This window comes from Anabrus simplex, chromosome 1 (genome assembly GCF_040414725.1).
Source record: "Anabrus simplex isolate iqAnaSimp1 chromosome 1, ASM4041472v1, whole genome shotgun sequence".
Classification (NCBI taxonomy): Eukaryota; Metazoa; Arthropoda; class Insecta; order Orthoptera; family Tettigoniidae; genus Anabrus; species Anabrus simplex.
In genome coordinates this window covers 1070558843-1070573817 of record NC_090265.1, presented here as the reverse complement: position 1 = coordinate 1070573817, position 14975 = coordinate 1070558843, and positions in this window count along the sequence as shown.

Sequence of the window (14975 nt, the reverse complement as noted above, 5' to 3'; positions counted from 1 at the left end):
ACTCCCCTTCCTATAAATGAATATTTGCCCCAGTTTGTCCTCTTGAATTCCAACTTTATCTTCATATTGTGATCTTTCCTACTTTTATAAACGCCATTCAAACTTATTCGTCTACTAATGTCATTCCACGCCATCTCTCCGTTGACAGCTCGGAACATACAACTTAGTCGAGCAGCTCTTCTTCTTTCTCTCAATCCTTCCCAACCCAAGCATTGCAACATTTTTGTAACGCTACTCTTTTGTCGGAAATCACCCAGAACAAATCGAGCTGCTTTTCTTTGGATTTTTTTCCAGTTCTTGAATCAGGTAATCCTGGTGAGGGTCCCATACACTGGAACCATACTCTAGTTGGGGTCTTAGCAGAGACTTATATGCACTCTCCTTTACATCCTTACTACAACCCCTAAACACCCTCATAACCATGTGCAGAGATCTGTACCCTTTATTTACAATCATATTTATGTGATTACCCCAATGAAGATTTTTCCTTATATTAACACCTTGATACTTACAATGATCCCCAGAAGGAACTTTCACCCCATCAACGCAGTAATTAAAACTGAGAGGACTTTTCCTATTTGTGAAACTCACAACCTGACTTTTAACCCCGTTTATCAACATACCATTGCCTGCTGTCCATCTCACAACATTTTCGAGATCACGTTGCAGTTGCTCACAATCTTGTAACTTATTTATCACTCTATAGAGAATAACATCATCCGCAAAAAGCCTTACCTCCGATTCCACTCCTTTACTCATATCATTTATATATATAAGAAAACATAAAGGTCGGATAATACTGCCTTGAGGAATTCCCCTCTTAATTATTACAGGGTCAGATAAAGCTTCACCTACTCTAATTCTCTGAGATCTATTTTCTAGAAATATAGCAACTCATTCAGTCACTCTTTTGTCTAGTCCAATTGCACTCATTTTTGCCAGTAGTCTCCCATGATCCACCCTATCAAACGCTTTAGACAGGTCAATCGCGAAACAGTCCATTTTTCTTGTATATATTGCTTTTGATGACTATCATGTCATATCTTCTGTTGCTTTCCTCAGGGGGTGTTGATGGAGTGAAAGTATCCCATGAGGATCACCGTGAATATCTAGGTGTTAATATAAGGACCATCACTGCGGTAATTTAATAAACTGGATTGTAAATTAAGGTTACAGATCTCTTCATATGGTTATGAAGGTATTTGGGAATTGTAGTGAGGATGTAAAGGAGAGGGCATATAAGTCACTGCTAAGACTACACTTAAAGCATCGTTCCACAGCATGGGATCCTCACCGGGATTACTTGGTCTGAATACAGAAAAAAAAAAAAAAAAAGAAAAAAAAGAAAAAAAGAAAACAAGAACAAAGGAAAGCAGCACGATTTGATCTGGATGATTTCCGACAGAAGAATAGTGTTACGAAAATGTTGCAAACTTTGAGAGGGGAAAACTTGCGAGTAAGGAGACGAGGTGCTCGACTAAGCGGTACGTTCCGAACTGCCAATGGAGAGATGGCGTGGAATGACATTAGTGTACGAATAAACTTGAGTGGTGTTTTTAAAAGTAGGATAGATCATAATATGAAGATAAGGTTGAAATTCAAGAGGATAAATTGCGGTAAATATTCATTTATAGGAAGAGAAGTTAGGGACTGGAATAATTTACCAAGGGAGACGTTCGATAATTTCCAAGTTCTTTGAAATGATTGAAGAAACTCCGACTCCTTGGCTGAATGGTCAGCATTGAGGCCTTCGGTTCGGACGGTCTCGGGTTCGATTCCCAACCAGGATGGGGATTTTGATAGCACCTGATTAATTCTTCTGGCTCGGGAACGGGGTATTTGAGTTTGTCCCAACACAGTACTCTTCATGTTCACACAACACACTACACTACCAAACACCACAGAAACACGCAATAGTGATTATATCCCTCCAGATAGGATTGGTGTCAGGAAGGACATCCGGCCGTAAAACAGAGCCAAATCCACACGTTGACGTCACACTCGCCACCCCACAGGTGTACGAAAAGCGTCAGAAGAAAATTATTAAAGACTAGCTGATGTACCCGTGCTTCGCTACGGAATTCTACATTGTATACAGAATTGTAGGTTTGGTAGAGTACACGTGTGAGCAAGACTGTATTAAATTGCATAGCACTTAACGTTACCCTAGAAACGCGACGGAGAAATCACCAAACGTCTTTTCTCATATGAAGACTGTTAGAGAATTTTCATTGTAATGGTAGGCCCGCTTGCCTGCCATCAGTCACAATCAGGTTAGGGAATTGCATTATAATGGTAGACACACACTCTCCATCTGCCTTTTTACATCCTCAGAAAGACTGTCTTAGTAATTTTACCAACTGAAATGAGCATAGGTCATTACAATGACGGCATTAGAAATGGCGCGAGTAAAAGCAATGATTTCACATGAAATACTCGATCAAATGAAAAACCACACCTCACTTTTAACGAACAGTACTACGCTGCCGATCTAACACTCCAAAGTGGAATGACCAGGCCGCAGACAACCATGATCCGTGAACACTCTTAGTCTTTTTCGGGGCGGAGGGGGGGGGGTCGAATAGTGGATAGTCCCACGGCAAAACTATACCCTTTACCAATCTGTTTCCTAGGAGTACCCGATGAGTCGGAAAATCTAAATTCACTACACTGGCGGCGGGAAAATGTATCTTACTTGGAGACAATTTTTTCCTCGGCTAATTTTCAATAAAATTAATGTAGAATTTAATAAAAGTGAAGAGGAAGAAGCTCCTTTTAAGAAACGGCTCTTTTCAAGGTTAAATTTTGAGTTATTTAGTGAATTGTGGTGCTAAAATTTGGAATATGCCTAAATTGTAATTCTAGGACCAAGGGGGATGTTACGCCTTCTCTCTGGCCTGTAATTCTAGAACAGGTCATATTACCACTATTAAGTGATCGTCTGCCTTAAAGAGTGCACACAGCTCTTTCAAAACAGCGCGTCAGATAGCTGGAATACTATGATGACTCAGTGAGTTACGTACCAGCAGTACGGTATCAGAAAATGTATAAACCAGAGGAATGACATGCTAAAGAAGAAATTTTTCCAACTCCCCAGCTAGTTTATGCCAATATTCAGTCAGGCTGTTATAAACGGTGCGCAACAGTAATCCCATCTATCGAAGTTGAGCGGCATCAAAGAGACATAGAACATCACCACAAACAATGGTCAATGTGATGTTGTTGTTGAACAATGTTATGCGCTCTCAATATTGTAGGCCTTCAAATTTAGTTTTCTTCTGACCCTGAAATACCACTCTTATCATAGTCGGTAGGGTAAAATTGAATAAAACATAAATAGTCGGAAATTGTATTCTCTCCAACTTTTGTTATGTAGTACTTTTCGATAGGACCAATAACATAGGTATTTAAAAATTAAATTTTAGGCGCCTTCCCCTAAACTATAATGTCGTGCAGGGCGAATAAAATTGTTTATAACTTAGACTGTAGTTTCTTATTCCCCGACTCTATATACCGACTTTCATTGAATTCTGTTAACCCATTTTCTCGTGGCTCGGCGTTGATATGGACTTGGCAACAAAAATACAAATTCATGAATATCTCTGTTATCAAAGCCGGTACGGTAACAATGTATGACATAAATGATCGGGAATTTAATTCTATATAACTTTAGTTATGTAGTATTGATCGATAGGACCAGTAAGAATATAAATATTTGAGAATTAAATTTTAGGCCTTCCCTTAAACTACCATTTCACTCAGCGTGAGTAAAATTATTTATAGCCTAGATTGTAGTGGCTGATCCCCCGACTTCACATACCGATTTTCATTAAGTTCTCTTCAGCCGTTTTCTCGTGATGCGTGCACAGACAGACAGACAGACAGACAGACAGACAGACAGACAGACAGACAGACAGACAGACAGACAGACAGACAGACAGACAGACAGACAGACAGACAGACAGACAGACAGACAGACAGACAGACAGACAGACAGACAGAGAGAGACATTACGGAAATGTAAAAAGTGCATTTCCTTGTTACTATGGACATGGCCGATACAAGAAATACCATTCTTTTCAAATTCTGAGCAATGTACAGACAAAACTCTTATTTTATATTATGTAGAAAAGACTAGGTAAACAACTGGTAGAGAATGTGCTACCTGGATGACTGCCTTATATGCAGATCAATGGAGATTGATTGATTGATTGCTTGCTTGATTGCTTGCTTGCTTGCTTGCTTGCTTGATTGATTGATTGATTGATTGATTGATTGATTGATTGATCTCTCCATATAATGCTGGCGTCAGGTCGTAAAACTGGGTTTAATCCATATAAGTGCTGAACGCATGTAATTGGGAGAAAGGATTTTCAGCGATGGGATAGGGAAGGACTGGGACTGGGAAGGAAGCGGCCGTGGCCTTAATTAAGATACAGCCCCAGTATTTGCCTCGTGTGAAAATATGAAACAATGGGAATACAGCTTCAGGGCTGTCGATGGTGAAGTTCGAACCCACTACCTCATGACATGACAGTTAGGCCTACGCGGTCCGTACGACACAGCCAACTCACTCTCTCAGTGTGAGGATTGTCCCTAAACATTCTTATTTTTTATCCCTTGAAATGAAATGGCGTATGGCTTTTAGTGCCGGGAGTGTCCGAGGACATGTTCGGCTCACCAGGTCTTTCGGTTTGACCCCGTAGGCGACCTGCGCGTCGCGATGAGGATGAAATAAAGACAACACATATACTCAGCTCCCGTGCCAGCGAAATTAACCAATGATGGTTAAAATTTCCGAGCCTGCCGGGAATTGAACCCGGGACCCCTGTGACCAAAGGCCAGCACGCTAACCAGTTAGGCATGGAGCCGGACTGTTTATCCCTTACCCGCACCACTTGGCCTTCTGGCATATACTGTAGACTAAAAAGTCAGATTTCTAATGTTGTCTAGTCCTATTAACGACCTAGGGCTTATGATTAAAAACACCGTATATTTACCTCATGTGTAAACATACATACATACATACATACATACATACATACATACATACATACATACATACATACATACATACATACATACATTATCATTATAGACTGTTATGCCTTTCAGCGTTTAGTCTGCAAGCCTTTGTAAATTTACTAAACGTCGCCACAATCCTCGATTTGCAACTATACTGAGAGTCAACTCAAGACCTTAGCGGTCCCTTTGATGTTAGTCAGACTTCTGGTCGGTGAAAAGGCTTCCGTAGCGCCAAATTGTTCCCTAGGTTTGTTACTTGTCCCTGAAGTCAGGAGCTTGCTTCAGTTTGGTTAGATATTCTGGTGAACTGACTTGATGAATTACAAATTTTGCCCTGTATAAATATGGGAAATATATCACAGGTTGTATGTTATTCGGGTTTGTTACCAACTCTTATAATTCTTACGTAGATGGCTATGAATAGTTATTGTTTTCAGTGGTGTATGTAGCAAAATAATAATTATTTAATATGATATTGATATCTTATTGCACTGTGTACTTAGTAAGTTTGTTCGAGTTCATTCCACTGCTGATAAGTTCGCATAATATGTGCGACGTTGAAGATGGATCCAAGAAAACTGTTGGCAATACTGGTTGCAACAACATGTTCAGTATTCATAATGGCTGCCAGCTGTGAGCAAGACGTGTGTGATGCTGTAACGCTTGAGTCCCCTGTGAAATACTTTAAAGCTAACCAAAGTGGAGAAAAATAAAGTAGAAAACCTAAACCAAATTGTTTTAAACGTTTACAGTAGCCTACGAGATTAGAATCCACTGTGGACTGTGGAAGACGTGAAAAAGTCCGCGCAGCTGATCGGCGTTTCTGTGTACAGTGTTTACGCCGCTCGCTTGGATTTTAAACTCCACGGAAAATCCAAGTCTCCAGCGAAAGATCGTTGTGTCAGCTCAGCACTCGCCGTAGATAAAACAGGAAGGGCCTTAACACGGTATGGGAATAGGATCGTTGGCGTATTCGATGATAATATTTTTTGCTAGTTGTTTTACGTCGCACCGACACAGATAGGTCTTACGGTGACGATGGGACAGGAAAGGGCTAGGAGTGGGAAGGAAGCGGCCGTGGCCTTCATTAAGGTATAGCCCCAGCATTTGCCTGGTGTGAAAATGGGAAACCACGGAAAACCATTTTCAGGGCTGCCGACAGTGGGGTTCGAACCTACTATCTCCCGAATACTGGATATTGGCCGCACTTAAGCGACTGCAGCTATCGAGCTCGGTCGATGATAATAATAATAATAGTAATAATAATAATAATAATAATAATAATAATAATGTGTACTTACTTTATATTCGTAACCGCCCTCTACCTGCAGAAATGTTGTCATGAGAAGATCATGAGTTCGTTTTTACCTTCCGAATGACGAGACTACAATATTTATAACATTCCTGGAAGCATTGTATTTTGCAATCCCACTCACGGGTGGTTTTTTCAGCTTTTTTAACTGTGGGAAACTGCCACTGACAGTCGTTGCTCGAGAGGAGAGTCGTATACTTATGTTGTAAGTCCCCATGTGCCTCACACAAATTGCATTATGAAATAAAAATAAACCTTGCTCCTCTTGCCTCGGTATTCGTCAGTAATCTGTAGGTTTGACATGGTCAATAAAGGAATAAATAGGTATGGTACGTAATCAAAGTACAGCTACGTGAAAGGAAGTGATTTCGTTTGATGCTTCACTATTTCAGAATGAAGTACTGTACTTCTCAGATAGACGCACGCCGTTAATGATAAGCTGGTTGTGGCGGAGATGGAGAACGGAGACGGGAAGGGGGAACAGGGGACGTGCTCACATGCGGAAGGATACTTTTCCTAAGCTCTTGACTTGAATTTCAGTATAGTGTTGTGGCCTCATTTAGTTCTATACCTCTTATCTTTAAATCGTTAGAAACCGAGTCTAACCATCGTCGTCTTGGTCTACCTCTACTTCTCTTACCCTCCATAGCAGAGTCCATTATTCTCCTAGGTAAACTATCCTCCTCCATTCGCCTCACATGACCCCATCCCCGAAGCCGGTTTATGCGTACAGCTTCATCCATCGAGTTCATTCCTAAATTAGCCTTTATCTCCTCATTCCGAGTATCTTCCTGCCATTGTTCCCACCTGTTTGTACCAGCAATCATTCTTGCTACTTTCATGTCTGTTACTTCTAACTTATGAATAAGATATCCTGAGTCCACCCAGCTTTCGCTCCCGTAAAGCAAAGTTGGTCTGAAAACAGACCGATGTAAAGATAGTTTCGTCTGGGAGCTCACTTCCTTCTTACAGAATACTGTTGATCACAACTGCGAGCTCACTGCATTAGCTTTACTACACCTTGATTCAATCTCACTTACTATATTACCATCCTGGGAGAACACACAACCTAAATACACTGACTGACAGAGCAAATGCAACACCAAGATGGAGTGGTTCGAAAGGGATGAAAGTTGGGGAAAAAACAGAGACGGCACGGACGAATAATTGATGTTTATTTCAAACCGATATGCAGGTTACACAATGCGCACGGCATCGACTCAGTAGGATGTAGGACCACCGCGAGCGGCGATGCACGCAGAAACACGTCGAGGTACAGAGTCAATAAGAGTGCGGATGGTGTCCTGAGGGATGGTTCTCCATTCTCTGTCAACCATTTGCCACAGTTGGTCGTCCGTACGAGGCTGGGGCAGAGTTTGCAAACGGCGTCCAATGAGATCCCACACGTGGTCGATTGGTGAGAGATCCGGAGAGTACGCTGGCCACGGAAGCATCTGTACACCTCGTAGAGCCTGTTGGGAGATGCGAGCAGTGTGTGGGCGGGCATTATCCTGCTGAAACAGAGCATTGGGCAGCCCTTGAAGGTACGGGAGTGCCACCGGCCGCAGCACATGCTGCACGTAGCGGTGGGCATTTAACGTGCCTTGAATACGCACTAGAGGTGACGTGGAATCATACGCAATAGCGCCCCAAACCATGATGCCGCGTTGTCTAGCGGTAGGGCGCTCCACAATTACTGCCGTATTTGACCTTTCTCCACGCCGACGCCACACTCGTCTGCGGTGACTATCACTGACAGAACAGAAGCGTGACTCATCGGAGAACACGACGTTCCGCCAGTGTATTCCCTCATCCAAGTCGCTCTAGCCCGGCACCATGCCAGGCGTGCACGTCTATGCTGTGGAGTCAATGGTAGTCTTCTGAGCGGACGCCGGGAGTGCAGGCCTCCTTCAACCAATCGACGGGACGGGAAATTGTTCTGGTCGATATTGGAACAGCCAGGGTGTCTTGCACATGCTGAAGAATGGCGGTTTACGTGGCGTGCGGGGCTGCCACCGCTTGGCGGCGGATGCGCCGGTCCTCGCGTGCTGACGTCACTCGGGCTGCGCCTGGACCCCTCGCACGTGCCACATGTCCCTGCGCCAACCATCTTCGCCACAGGCGCTGCACCGTGGATACATCCCTATGGGTATCGGCTGCGATTTGACGAAGCGACCAACCTGCCCTTCTCAGCCCGATCACCATACCCCTCGTAAAGTCGTCTGTCTGCTGGAAATGCCTCCGTTGACGGCGGCCTGGCATTCTTAGCTATACACGTGTCCTGTGGCACACGACAACACGTTCTACAATGACTGTCGGCTGAGAAATCACGGTACGAAGTGGGCCATTCGCCAACGCCGTGTCCCATTTATCGTTCGCTACGTGCGCAGCACAGCGGCGCATTTCACATCATGAGCATACCACAGTGACGTCAGTGTACCCTGCAATTGGCATACAGTTCTGACCACTCCTTCTTGGTGTTGCATTTGCTCTGTCAGTCAGTGTACTTGAAATTATCGACCAGTTCTAGCTTTGTATCACCAATCTGACATTCAGTTCTGTTGAATTTCTCACCTACTGACATCAATTTAGTCTTCGAGAGGCTAATTTTCATATCATACTCATTGACCCTATTTTCAAGTTCTAAGATATTAGACTGCAGGCTTTCGGCACAATCTGCCATCACGACCAAGTCGTCAGCATAGGCCAAACTGCTTACTACATTTCCACCAAACTGAATCCCTCCCTGCCATTTTATACCTTTCAGCAGATGATCCGTGTAAACTACAAACAGCAAAGGTGAAAGATTACAGCCTTGTCTAACTCCTGTAAGTACCCTGAACCAAGAACTCGTTCTACCATCAATTCTCACTGAAGCCCAATTGTCAACATAAATGCCTTTGATTGCTTTTAATAATCTATCTTTAATTCCATGTGTAAATAATAATAATAATAATAATAATAATAATAATAATAATAATAATAATAATAATAATAATAATAATAATATTCTTCAGCGTTTGTCCTGGTAGCAAGGTCCGCTGTGTGATTTCTTGTCTCTATTTAGTTCTGTCTCAGGGTATGTCTGGATGGAAATTTACAGCCTTCAGGTCGTTGTGCACGGTATCGGCCCATCGCTGTCCTGGTCGTTCCTTGGGGCTCTTTCCTACGACTTCCAATGTATACGTCCTTTACACGCAACACATGCCCAGTCCAGTGTAGGCGGATTTCCTGCATTTTATTCTGGTTCGATGCAACGCCAAAACAGTTCCTAATAACATCGTTTGAAATGTGATCCAGTCTACGTTCTACCTCCTTTGTACCTGTCTCTACTCGTGGTAGATCTGCACTGTAGGTGGATGGTTCTAACTTCTCGAGGATCTAAAGTAACGGGTCGGTAGATGCAGAGTGGGTTGTTGTCCCAGATGCTCTGTACTCTGACCGGCCAACCGAGCAGAGGGAAGTTGGCCACGGCTCTACCGTGGCTCTACGCCTCTGCATTCGGGAGATGGGCCTGGGGGCACAGTGCCGGACTTCACGCCTGGTCCCACCCGTCGGCTGCCCCGAGAATGTTTTTCCGTGGTTTCCCATTTTCACACCAGGCAAATGCTGGGGCTGAACCTTAATGAAGGCCACGGCCGCTTCCTTCCTATTCCTAGGCCTTTCCTGTCCCATCGTAGCCATAAGACCTATCTGTGTCGATGTGACGTAAAATAAAATAGCAAAAAAAAGTATTTCATCTCATTGAATCCTTTGATAAGGTTGACATCAGGAAGGGCATCCGGTCATAAATACTCGCTACGAAGGTTAATTTTACTTCATACCCAACCCCGTAGAGAAACGGGACAAGGGTTAGATATTTAGAGGAAATATATAAGATGGATAATAATAATAAATAAAGAATAGTAATAGTTTATGTTACCGTGTTTTGGTGGTAGTTATGCATGAAAGAAGGTGCTGGGTGGTGAATAGGTCTCAAGCTACTAAAGTGAAATTAATTTTAAAATTTAACAAGGTTATATTTTCTTTTCAAAATTAGGTAACAACAAATAGAACAGGTACTTAGTAGCCGAAACACGATTGACAAATACATTTACATAGGTACCCCATTTGGGGCTTCAAAAGTCAGAAACATAATTCTTGAGCGATGAGCCCAACCTTACAATGAACACCATACAACAAAGGGGCCGAAAACCCCCAAACATGCCAGAAACATTTGCTTCCAATTATACCCAAAAGCCTCCTTGAGGCAGAGACACAATTTTCAATAAAGGGCAACTTCCCCTTAAAATACAAGCCTATCATAGGCCACTCCGAACTCCACTTTTAAGCTGTCCTCCAAGGACGTATACACAGGGGTAAAATACCCAACCTACTGAGGTCTGTTAAATGACAAGAAAGTTAATACATGACCTCTAAAATACAATTTGAGAGGAGGCGAATTTGCACTCCTAATACACTTTGCTTAAGACCTACTTGGCACTAGGCCATTAATACAAGGGCTAATCCCATACTACAGAGGTGACTTAATAACAATTTACATTACATTACGGAAGAATTGGTTGAGAAAAATAAGTTCACCTCAAGACGATGTGAGTGGGAGCTCGAGAGGGTTAGGCACTCTCTATCCCGATATGTCGTTTGAAAGATAGAATAGATACCAGTAGTTTTTACATTTTAAAGGAAAGTTACATGGTGGAAGGCCTAGAACCCGCCCCGAAAGTTAAACTGCTGAGTTAGCAAAGAAAGAATTTATTAATCGGCCATTACCTTATTGTTGACGGCTGGAGAAGAAAGAGGCGCTTCCCGCCCCCTGCTATGTACTTAACACACTGAAAGATGGAACAGAAGTGGCCCGGAGACCCGAAAATCAGCAGTTTATATCCTCTCGCGGAAGGTTCTAGGCGTTAGGGGAAAGAAAACACCCTCCCACAAACTCTTTATTGGGTAGGACCCCGCAACAGATTCAAGTTGGGGGAAGATACACCAGATTGGTCAGAAATTAATAGAAGAAATTCGGGATTGGATACATTCATAACAAGGGGAAGAAAGGGGTAAATATTGCCAACTTAAACAATGACAGAAAGAAATTTAACAAAGAACAAACTCTTGAAATTAAATTTTCTCCAAAAAATAGTTCTTTGACTCCGCACTAGGTTGCACTATTGTAGATCTTCAGTAGTGTCCTCTAGAAGAGAAAGTTCACACTTCTTACTTCAAGCGAAACAAAAACACATCAACAATGACACAGTTCAAAAACTCAAAATTTTCCACGTGGTGACATCTTCTGAGAAAGTAAAGAATTAACAGCGTAGATAAAGTTCAGACTTCCTCCAGCAGAGGAGTTTCACCTGGCGCAATTTTTAAATTAGCGGCGTGGAGGTGTACCGCCCGGTACAGACCTCCCCGCCCCCCCAAAGTTCCTCCAAGGGGTAACACAGAAGAACATAAACTTTTGTTTGAAAATAAGGTCCCAGTTTTGATGTTGATATTAAAATAAATTGCAGAAGTATTTGAGAAATACCAAAATTTTGTTGTTGCAGGTGAGGCAAAGTCTTTCTGTTTGTAGTAGTTGAATTCTGAAGATAAACTTTTAATACTTAAAAGTGAAGAAAAATTTTGCAATGTCCACCAAATATTGCTGTTGAATTCCCAAGTGTAGTCATCTCTTATAGTAACTGTTCATGTAGTAGATGGTAATGAAGTGGGATGGCCAGACCGGCCGTTGCGGCTCGCGTCCAAAGGAGGCCGCTCGGACCCCCCAAGTACCCTGAGATACCGCTCGCCCGCACTATGAGGGAAGCAGAGGTGTTGAAGCACGCCGCGCCCGCGGTGAACATATACAGGCTGCGGGCAAGTAGCAGGTCGTGCGCCGCACATCAGCCTTGGCCGGGAGGAGAGCTCCGGCTCGCCGTGCACACGTCGTCCTCGCTGGGGCCGAGGGGGCCCGTCCTCTGCTCCAGTTGCTGCACGGCGCCGCGCGGCTGCGGGGGCACTGAAACATTAAAGCTTGGCGGCAGAATTGTGTTGGACCATCATCTTTTTTTTAAGGGCACAGGCTTGGTGAGGAGGTTGAGGGGTCAGCGGCGTGCAGATATCCATGGCATTTACTCAAATCAAGCCACAGTGTGTATTGAAGCAGGAGACGGGAGCGTGGTAATGGCCGAGGCAAGGACAGAATGGCAGTTTAACGGATCGGGGAAGGTTTTACAAGAGGCTTACATATAAGACAAAATATTATAGAAGGGGCAGAATGCCTTAAAAGCGAAACTCAAAAAAATATAAACTTCATATCCTTTCAAATTATATGAAGCAAGTTGACACAAAATTTACACTGGTTTCACCTGTGACAGGTGAACCCTAAATATTCTCTCGGTGGCTGGATTGCTTACTAACAACGTAACTGGCGTAAGAAAATCGAGAATGATGCATGGCCCATGAAATCTGGGGGCAAGCTTGCCCGCGGGAACAAAATTCTTGACCATTACCTGGTCACCTACATTCAAAGTGGTGGGTCTCCGTCCACGATCATACCTTTCCCTGACCTTTTCGTGAGACACTTTAAGATTGGCTTTAGCCTTCTTCCAAAGATCTTTAATGTTGTCCGGATCTATTGTCTCGGGCAGAATGTCACTCAGAGACCAGAGGTTAGAGAGCGGCGTGTTGGGAACAAACTTAAACATCAAAGAAGCTGGAGTAAACTTGTGAGATTCATGAACCGCCGAATTCAAAGCAAAAGCTATCCAATGCAGGGACGTGTCCCACCTGGAATGATCTTCATGATGATAGGCAATAAGTGCGGACCTGAGATTACGGTTAACCCGTTCAGCCAGGGATGGTTGAGGGTAATAAGCAGAAGTAGTTACATGAAAGATGGACAAGTCAAAACAGAATTTACGAAAAAGATTAGATGCAAAAGCCTTAGCATTATCAGTTACAATATATTGGCACGGACCAAAAGAAGCAAAAATAGAATTTAAGCAAGTAATTGTAGACTGAGCGGTAGCCAGCTTAGTCGGAAATAACCACGAAAATCTAGTAAAACCATCTACGCATACAAAGATGAACTTGTTGGCATTCCCCTTTGACTGGGGGAAGGGTCCTACATAATCAATATACAGGCGTTCCATGGGGCGCGACGCTTGATGAGAAGACAAAAAGCCTACCTTAGTGGACATGGTGGGTTTACTGAGCAAACAAGATTTACAAGCTTTTACAAGTTCACGAATTTCGCCGTCCATACCTTTCCAGATGAACATTTCACGAATATTTTCACGGGTTTTAAAGATTCCAAGATGCCCTCCTAATGGGGTCTCATGATAATACTTGAAGATCATAGGTACAAGAACCGCTGGAACAACAACTTTCATCAACTTATCATGCCTCGAAGGGCAACATAGAACACCATTCCTCAGAACATAAGGGACAGCATGTTCCCCAGAAGAAAGGGTTTCCATTATCGGAGCCAGCGTCGGATCTTCACGTTGGTATTTCTCAATATCCTTAAAAAGCATGGGAGCATCTGTTAAGATGGCATTAACACCAGATAGTATGGACTCGGAAGGTGATGAACTGTCGACCGGTTCGTGGGTCTCGACGTCGTTATGAAACATACGGCTGAGTCCATCAGCAACAACATTTTCTGTACCTCTGATATGTCTAACATCAAACTGGAAGGCGGAAATACGAATAGCCCAGCGGGCTATACGACCAGTACGACGCGGCCTACCTAAGACCCAGCTTAAGGCTTGATTATCTGTCTCCAGGTCGAATTTGACGTGTTCCAGATAGAGACGGAACTTTTCTAAGGCAAATAAGACTGCCAAACCTTCGAGCTCATAGATGGAATACTTGGCTTCTTGAGCCGACAATGTCCTAGACGCATAGGCGATGGGGCGCCTCCCTAGTTCAGTCTCTTGAAGAAGGACTGCAGCTACCGCTGACGACGACGCGTCGGTTTGGACGATGAATTTCTTCGAGAAATCAGGCATAGCAAGTACAGGGGCATTACAAAGTGCTAATTTAAGGTCTTCAAAAGCGGCTTGTTGAGAAGGTCCCCACTCGAATTTGATGCCTTTCCTACGAAGAAGGTTTAAGGGCGCCGCTCTATTAGCAAAGTTAGGAATGAACTTTCTGAAGAAATTCACCATACCAATGAACCTGGCGATACCTTTAATGTCCTTGGGAGGTTTAAAATCACGGATGGCCTGTGTTCTAGAATGATCGACTGATACACCATCGGGTGACACAATATGCCCTAGGAATGACATAGAGGGCTTAGCAAAGGCAACCTTGGACAACTTAACAGTTAACCCAGCCTTACGAAGGCGATCGAGAACTTCTCGCAGATGATCTAGATGTTCTTCAAAAGTCTCTGAAAATACGACGACATCATCTAAATAGTGATATAAGTACTCGAATTTGATGTCGGAGAAGACCCTATCTAGTAGCCTAGTGAGCACAGCTGCTCCCGTAGGGAGCCCGAAAGGCACGCGGTTGTATTCATATAAATTCCAGTCCGTGGCAAACGCTGTAAGGTGTTTAGACTCTTCGGCAAGGGGAATTTGATTATAGGCCTGATTTAAGTCCAAGATGGTGAAGAACTTGGCCTTACGAAACCATGAAAAACAAGAATGAA